Raw genomic sequence first — 8,581 nt, 5'->3', positions numbered from 1 at the left:
ATATCTCTGATGAATATAAATGCAAAAATCCTCAACAAAATATTAGTAAACTGAATTCAACAATATATAAAAAGGATCATACACTATTATCAAGTGGGATTTATTCCAAGGGTGCAAGGATGGTTCAATATCTACAAATCAATCAATGTGATACACCACATTAACAAAAAGCAGTATAAAAATCACATGATCATATCAACAGACACAGAAAAGCATTTGACAAAATTCAACATCCATTCATGATAAAAATACTCATCAAAGTTGGTATAGAGGTAAAGCAACTATACTCCAATAAGAAAAATACATATGAATTAGAGAGGTTACATATCATCATTTATGGCAAAGGAATATAAAGGACTGGAGAATAAACTACACAGATTATTTCAAGGCAAAAAAAAAAAGTTGGTATAGAGGGAACATATCTCAACTGAATAAAGGCCATTTATGACAAACCCACAGCTCACATCATACTTGATGGTGAAAAGCTTTTCCTCTAAAATCAGGAACAAGACAAGGATGCCCACTCTCGCCACTTCTGTTTAACATAGTATTGGAAGTCCTAGCCACAGCAATCAGACAAGAAATTGGAAGGGAAGAAATAAAACCGTCACTATTTGCAGATGAACTGATACTATATATAGAAAACCCTAAAGTCTCTACCAGAAAGAGAAATCAAAGAAAAAATATATCCTATTTAAAACCACACCAAAAAGAATAAACTACCTAGAAATAAACTTATCCAAGGATGCAAAAGACATAGTCTCTGAAAACTATGAAACATTGATGAAGGAAATTGAGGACAATACAAAGAAATGGAAAGCCATCACACGGATAGCTTTGTGCATTGATTGGAAGAATTAATATTGTTAAAATGTCCATATGCCCAAAGCAATCTATAGATTTAATGCAATCCCTTTCAAAAATCTCATGATATTTTTCAGAATTACAACAAATAACCCTAAAATTTATATGGAACCACAAAAGACCCCAAATTTCCAAAGCAATCTTGAGAAAAAGGAACAAAACTGGAGGTATCATGTGCCCTGACTTCAGACTATACAACAAAGCTACAGTAATCAAAACAGCATGGTACTGGCACAAAAAGAGACACATAGATCAATGGAACAGAGAACCCCAAAATAAATCCACTCACCTATGATCAATTAATCTACAACAAAGGAGGCAAGGATATACAATGGGGGGCTTCCCTGGTGGCGCAGTGGTTGAGAATCTGCCTGCCAATGCAGGGGACACGGGTTCGAGCCCTGCTCTGGGAAGATCCCACATGCCGCGGAGCAGCTAGGCCCGTGAGCCACAACTACTGAGTCTGCGCGTCTGGAGCCTGTGCTCCGCAACAAGAGAGGCTGCGAGAGTGAGAGGCCCACGCACCGCAATGAAGAGTGGCCCCCGCTTGCCGCAACTAGAGAAAGCCCTCTCACAAAAACGAAGACCCAACACAGCCAAAAATAAATAAATAAATTAATTAATTTAAAAAAATATTTAAAAATATTTAAAAAAAAGAATATACAGTGGGGAAAAGAATTTCTTCAACAAGTGGTACTGGGAAAACTGGACAGCCACGTGTAAAACAATGAGATTAGAACATTCCCTCATACCATATACAAAAATAAACTCAAAAGGCTTTAAAGACCTCAATGTAAGAGAGAAACCATAAAACTCCTAGAACAGAACATAGGCAGACTACTCATTGACATAACCCATAGCAATATTTTCTTGGATCAGTCTCCTAAGGCAAAAGAAGTAAAAGCAAAAATAAATAAATGGGACCTAATTAAACATAAAAGGTTTTGCACAGCAAAGGAAACCATTGACAATACAAAGAGACAACTTATGGAATGGGAGAGAATACTTGCAAATCATGTGACAAACAAGGGGTTAATATAAAAAATATACAAATAGCACATACAACTCAATATGAAAAAAACAACCCAATCAAAAAATGGGCAGAAGGACTGAATAGACGTTTTTCCAAAGAAGACATACAGATGGTTAACAGGCACATGAAAAGATGTTGAACATTACTAATCATCAAATAAATGCAAATCAAAACAACCATGAGATATCACCTCACACCTGTCAGAACGGCTATCATCAAAAAGTCTACAAGTAAGAAATGTTGGAGAGGATGTGGAGAAAAGGGAACCCTTGTACACTGTTGGTGGGAAAGTAAATTGGTGCAGCCACTATGGAAAATAGTATGAAGGTTCCACAAAAAAATAAAAAGAGAACTACCACAGGATTCAGCAATTCCACTCCTGGGAATACATACCCCCAAAAATGAAGACACTAATTTGAAAAGATACACGCACCCCAATGCTCATTGCAGCGTTATTCACAAAAGCCAAAACATGGAAGCAACCTAAGTGTCCATCAACAGATGAATGGATGAAGATGTGATACACACACACACACACACACACACACACACACACACACACACAGTGGAATACTACTCAGCCACAAAAATAATGAAATTCCAACATTTGTAACAATGTGGATTGACCTAGAGGGTATTATGCTTAGTGAAATAATTCAGACAAAGAAAGACAAATGCCGTATGTTGTCACATATATATGGAATCTAGAAAATAAAACAGATGAATGAATATAACAAAACAGAAACAGACTCATAGATATAGAGAACAAACTATGGGTTACCAGTGGGAAGGGGCGAGGGTGGAGGAGCAAGATAGGGGTAGGGGACTAAGAGATACAAAACTACAGCATAAAAAACAAATAAGCTACAAGGATATATTGTACCGCACAGGGAAATACAGCCATTATTCTGTAATGATTTTAAATGGAGTATAATCTATAAAAATATTGAATCACTCTGTTGTACACCTGAAACTAATATAATATTGTAAATCAAGTATACTTTAATAAAAAAATAAAGATAAAAATAGAGTACAGGGCCGGCATGCAGTCAGAGCCTAATAAGTATTTGATGAACTAGTGGTTACCAGTGGAGAGGGGAAAAGCGGCAATACGGAGGTAGGGAATGGGAGATACAAACTATTGGGTGTAAGATAGGCTCAAGGATACATCGTACAACACGGGGAATATAGCCAATATTTTGTAATAACTGTAAATGGAAAGTAGCCTTTAAAAATTGTATAAAAATTTAATTTAAAAAAATTAAAAGGGGCAAATATAACCCTGTAAAAAATAATAAAAAGGGGGAAATACAACCCTGAAAAAAATGTGTTTGATGAATCCGGTATTCATTATACAAGTATTCCTTGAGTAACACTTTGTCAGACCCTGTGTCATGTCCTAGAGATACAGTATATACGACAGACACAGTCCCTGCTCTCATGGGGTTTCACATCTATTGGGGGAAGACAGACAAGAAATTATAACACACTAAAAACACTAGAATAGGAATGTATGCAGGATGCATGGGAGAGCATCGAATGGGGAACATATTATGGTCAATGGGTCAGGGATATAACTCTTGAAGAAAGTGTAGAAGAAAGGACAGAAATTGTCCAGTTTTCGAAGAAAATGTAGAAATTCTCCAGATTACAAAGGAGGCAGAGTGTCTTAGACAGAACAGTATGTCACAGGTCCATAGTGGACCATGCACAAGCCTGTAGCATTATTTGGCATAATGGGGCATTGCAGGACCCCAGGGTGCCCATCCACGGGACAGGGGAGAGTTATCATGTGGAGCGTATACAGAGCACTAAGTAGTGGTTAGAAGCAATGAGCAATATTTACAGCCAGCAGAATGGGTCTATCTAAAACCATAGTGTGGGTAAAAAGGCAAGAAACCAAATGGGCTATATCGCATCTCACCTTTGCAATGAATGGAGATCTATTCACAGAAGATAATACACATTTTACAAAAAACGTGCACACTAAAAGACATACATTGAGTACATTAGAATGGTTGCCTCTGCATGGAGGGGAACGGGAGTGGGCTTCGGGGATAAAAAGGAATAAATGAGTAAGTCAAACAGAGCAAGAGAGGGACCTTGTCTGGACCAACTCTGATGATATACGATGAACTGAGCAGTATCTTTAACTCAACCCTTTGTACCCGAGGTCACAAACAAAACCAAGCTTAAAGCAGGAAGGGAAGAAGGGAGGGAAAGAGGGAGGTTTAGGATTTCAGGAGAAACATCTTCTCTCTAGGGCTGGGCATATAGTAGGTGCTCAATAAATACATATTGAGAGAATGAACAAATGAGAAATCAGCGTGTTCTACCTCAGGCCACTTGAAACTACTGGCTAATCAAATGTGCCTTCAATTATGTGGCGTATTTGCCACCCAGTTATACATCTACTCAAGAGTTGTGGAGGTGATTCTGAAGTGACCCATAGCATCCCCGAAGCTTCAGTTTGAGACAACATATTTAAGAGCTCCTTCAGACAAGTGATAATTATTGCTTTCTTTTGGGGTGAAAATCCCCGATTTCCAGTACACTTCGGCAATGGAACTGTAATATTTATTCTGCTTTATTAGAGTCTTGAGCTCTTAGAGATAGATGATCAGCTCTAACCCCTTCGTTTTACAGATGTAGAAACTGAGGCCCAGAGAGGCTAGGGGACACACATAAGGTCACACAGCAAGGTAAGTGCAAAGTCAGGACTGCCTCGATCAGAGCCTCTCCCATCACATTATATATATATACCCTGTCACCTTGAAAGAGCAGAATTAACAAATGGTTACACTGGTGAGCTAGAGTCAAGGCTGTTTCCCGAAATCTGTGTGCATACGGACAGAGTTAGTTATACTCATCTTCATTTTGATCTTAGTGGCAGTTAAACAAAAAACCCTTATTTAACAAAACACATTGCCTTTCCAAATGAATGCGTTCAAGCCAGGGCCTGCTTCGAGAAGCTTCACGTTGCCCTTACAGATTGGAATCCGGGGTGCGGGAGTTCCACCCTCCTCAGGAAGACGCCCAGCCACAAAAGTCATATTGTTTTCCTCACTCACGCTGTTTGGTTTCATGCCTTTGCTGTAAGATGTTACACATTTGTTTTGTTGGCGCTTTTGTAATCAGTCTAGACATGGGCCTACATGGAACCATCCAGGAGGCAGATAAAACTCGCACAGTGGAATTGGGTAACCCCCTTGGTGCCCTTCCTTCAGGGAAGGAAGGGAGGCAGCTCCCCGGCACCCAGGCCCCAAGCCAAAATGTTCATGAAAACGACCACAGAACGGACTGAATTCACTAACAGAGGAGTAGGAGGTGTTCTGTCTCTGAAGATACTCCCGGTCCCATAGTAATCCTCATTTGGTACTTGGGATGAATTTGCTGCCAACGTTTTTGTCTTAGCCAGAGCACTAAATGCTGTCTCACTGGGAATGTAAAGTCTCTTTTTGCATGGATCACAGAGACCGCGTACTTATGTGTCTCCACAATTGAGGATCTATAGATTTTACTTAACCCTGAACAAGCAAAGGTATATATAAAGACAAAAGCATGAAGGGAGGGCAAAGATGACTCAGATTGAATAGAGGTGGGTTTTATTTGCTCTCTTGATGCAAACTGTTTTGAATTTTTATACTATCACAGGACAAATAGAAACATGACTTAAACGTTTCACAATTTACAGGGCTGATTATGTTTGCCATTATGATACATTGTTGATAGATAGTAACAATGTTTTGCCCTTCTAGAAATTCAAAAAGTGTACATCCTTCCCCCACAGCCTTCCCACCACCATACTGGCAACAGGAGAAGCTTCTGGAGCATCGGGAATTCCAAATAAGAATGTGTCTTAGGCTTGCAGTCAATGAAACCATTCAGCCCGGGATCCCTCACAGCACTGAGGTCCACCTCTTCACACATGGCAGCGCTACAGAAGATGTTTGTGGAGTGAACATCGATTTGAGTGGCCACAGCTCTGGCAGATAGGGTGGAAACTACTCACTTACCCTCAGACAACCAGTACCACAGATCCCCACATCTATACAGCGAGGCTACCGAGCACCAGCCAAACGGGACGTTTGACCATGAACTTCAAGACTGACCTACTATGGATGGAGCATTCATCAGCAACCTAGGGCATGCTTAACTTGCCATAATATCATATTGTGTTCTGCCATTTTACCAACAATAAAGTTTTATTCTCCCACAGTTTTCTAGAACTTTATGGTTACAGTTACAAAACTACCACAGGGCAAAAGTACTGTCTAGAAACAGCAAAAATAGGGCTGTTTCCAAATGACCACAAGACTGTCTAAACTTCTGAATGAACGTCCTCCATAAAGCCCTATTTAGAGCCATCCGAGTCCTCCACCATCAAAGAGTCAACGCTTTCCCAATATGTTTTCCTTCAGTGCATTTCACTGTATTTTAATTCTGGGAATATCAGGAAGCTGTGTGTATGCATATACAAAACGAAAACGGCATATTTATTTTTGCCAAATCTATAATTATAAAGAGTTTACCACATTATAACTTTTTCAGTCCAGAAGCTTCTAGTTAAAGGTTGTCTTTCCATTATCATGAATATTTAAAACACAGTTCTGGCTCCCCATGAATTAGAATCTGTCCCAAATAGATTGCCACAAACTCTCCTTTCCGGGGGTAGGTTTCCATCTCCTTAGTGCTTTAATTTGCTGATAAACTTTGGTATTTCCTCTGCCATCACAATGGTTGTTTCTAATGTTGATGGTCTAATGCCCTGTGACTTCAGACATTCATTTAGTCCTATGGCACCTGATCGTATAAAATCTATGATTCCCCAGCATGGGTCCCTCATGTGAGTTTTGAGAAACCCTTAGAGAACTGAAGAAGTTTTAGTCAGCACCCTCTCACTGCCTACCATCAGGTCAGCCAAAGTATCGGTAAAAACATTTCGGTGAATTTTAAAAGTTCTCATCATAAGGGAAAAAAATTTTGTAACTATGGGAGGTGATAGATGTTAACTAAACTTACTGTGGTGACCTATACATATAGTCATCACGTTGTACACCTTAAACTTAGACAATGTTATATGTCAAGAAGAGCTCAATAAAACTGGAAAAAAGAACATTATGTATTACATTAAGCCCTATACTGCCTCCTCTTTGGCTTGTCCCGAGGCTCACATGAGGGCATGGACAGGAAAGTCTTTTGAATGGCTTGATACATCCATCAGAGGTTTTTGAAAAGACAAGTACCAAACTTTCGATGGGGAAGAGCATTGTGGTTTGTCCCACGAGAGTAGGAAGCCCTCAGCTCTCTGACGCCTTTGTAATTGCCTAGCACCACCTGACTTAAGCAGGACCCTACCTGTCAGGATGAGGATTCTCCTCGGCCTCAAATGGGCAGCAGGCATCATATCAAAAGAATGTCATAGAGACATCACAAGAAAAGGCTTACGGCTTCCGAACCTCCACCCTCCTCACCCTCTTCCAAGCATTTCACACTTGAAGCCGGGAGGTCAACTTCAGAAGGAAGAGAATAAGATGGATACTAATAATCAAACACTCTGGCTTCTTCTGATGCCAAGAATCAATGTTCCTTTTGAAGGGAACATTATTGAAAACTCACAAATGGCCAAGGCCAAGAACCCTCATGACCACTGCAAAACAGTGTTCTTAATCTACCCTGCTTCATCTCTGGTTTTGTTTCTCCTGAAAGAGCCTTTTTAAAGCCTCGCCAGTGGTCTGATTCTGCCTGACAATGCAGTAGAAATCCAATTCCCCCATCTTTTGCATTTAGGGGCTCGAGAGTCCTCTTCAGGCATCTTCCAACATCTCTCTTATTGGTCACTCTTGCTTTACCCCTTAGCTAGGGCAGGAGGGAAGGCCCAATGGGCTGCCCATGCACGACAGTCACCCCCAGGAGACAGTCAAATCCAACTGAAGTTGCTAGTCGGCTCTTGGTCATAATCTAGGTTTTCCAGAATGCTGGTGTTCATTATAAAGCCATCAACGGTTTAGGGATGTGTATAGGTGACAGCCCGGTAGGACTTTGGGAGCGGAATAAGGAGTATCTAAAGACGAGGTTCTAGGGAATTCCCTAGCGGTCCAGTGGTTAGGACTCCGTGCTTCCACCGTAGGGGGCCCGGGTTCAATCCCTGGTCGGGGAACTAAGATCCCGCAAACAGCGCAGCAAGCCAAAAAATAAAATTAAATTAAAGATGCGGTTATAGAGAGCCAAACTGGGACGAAAGCTTAGGCTCCCCAGGAGTTGACCAGAACAGCTAACGCCTGTGCTCTGAGCCAGCCACAGACCCAAGGACAAAGGTACTCATGTTCTCCGAGGGCCTCCCAGGCCTGGCCACCCACTGAATCCTAATGAGAGCTTCAGGTACAGAGCGACTTTGCCCAGCAGTGAGGCGGGACGTCTACCCGCTCCCGGGAGGAGCATGAAGTGAAGCTCTACGGCGACCCTTCTCCTTGCTTGGCTGTGCTGATCCCCGGCTCCCCTTCCTGGTCGGCAGGCCACAGGCCCCGCTCCCGTGGCTTCAGAGAACACCGTTCAGCCTGGTCCGTGCCCTGAAGGAGGGACTCACAGGTCTTCTCACATGGTCTGGCCCAGGCCCTTCCAGAAGCTGTACTCCCAGGTGGGATGGAGACCGTCAGCCGACGCGACTCAGCCCACAGGTCTTCT

This window comes from Eschrichtius robustus, chromosome X (genome assembly GCF_028021215.1).
Source record: "Eschrichtius robustus isolate mEscRob2 chromosome X, mEscRob2.pri, whole genome shotgun sequence".
Classification (NCBI taxonomy): Eukaryota; Metazoa; Chordata; class Mammalia; order Artiodactyla; family Eschrichtiidae; genus Eschrichtius; species Eschrichtius robustus.
This window is presented reverse-complemented; position numbering follows the sequence as displayed.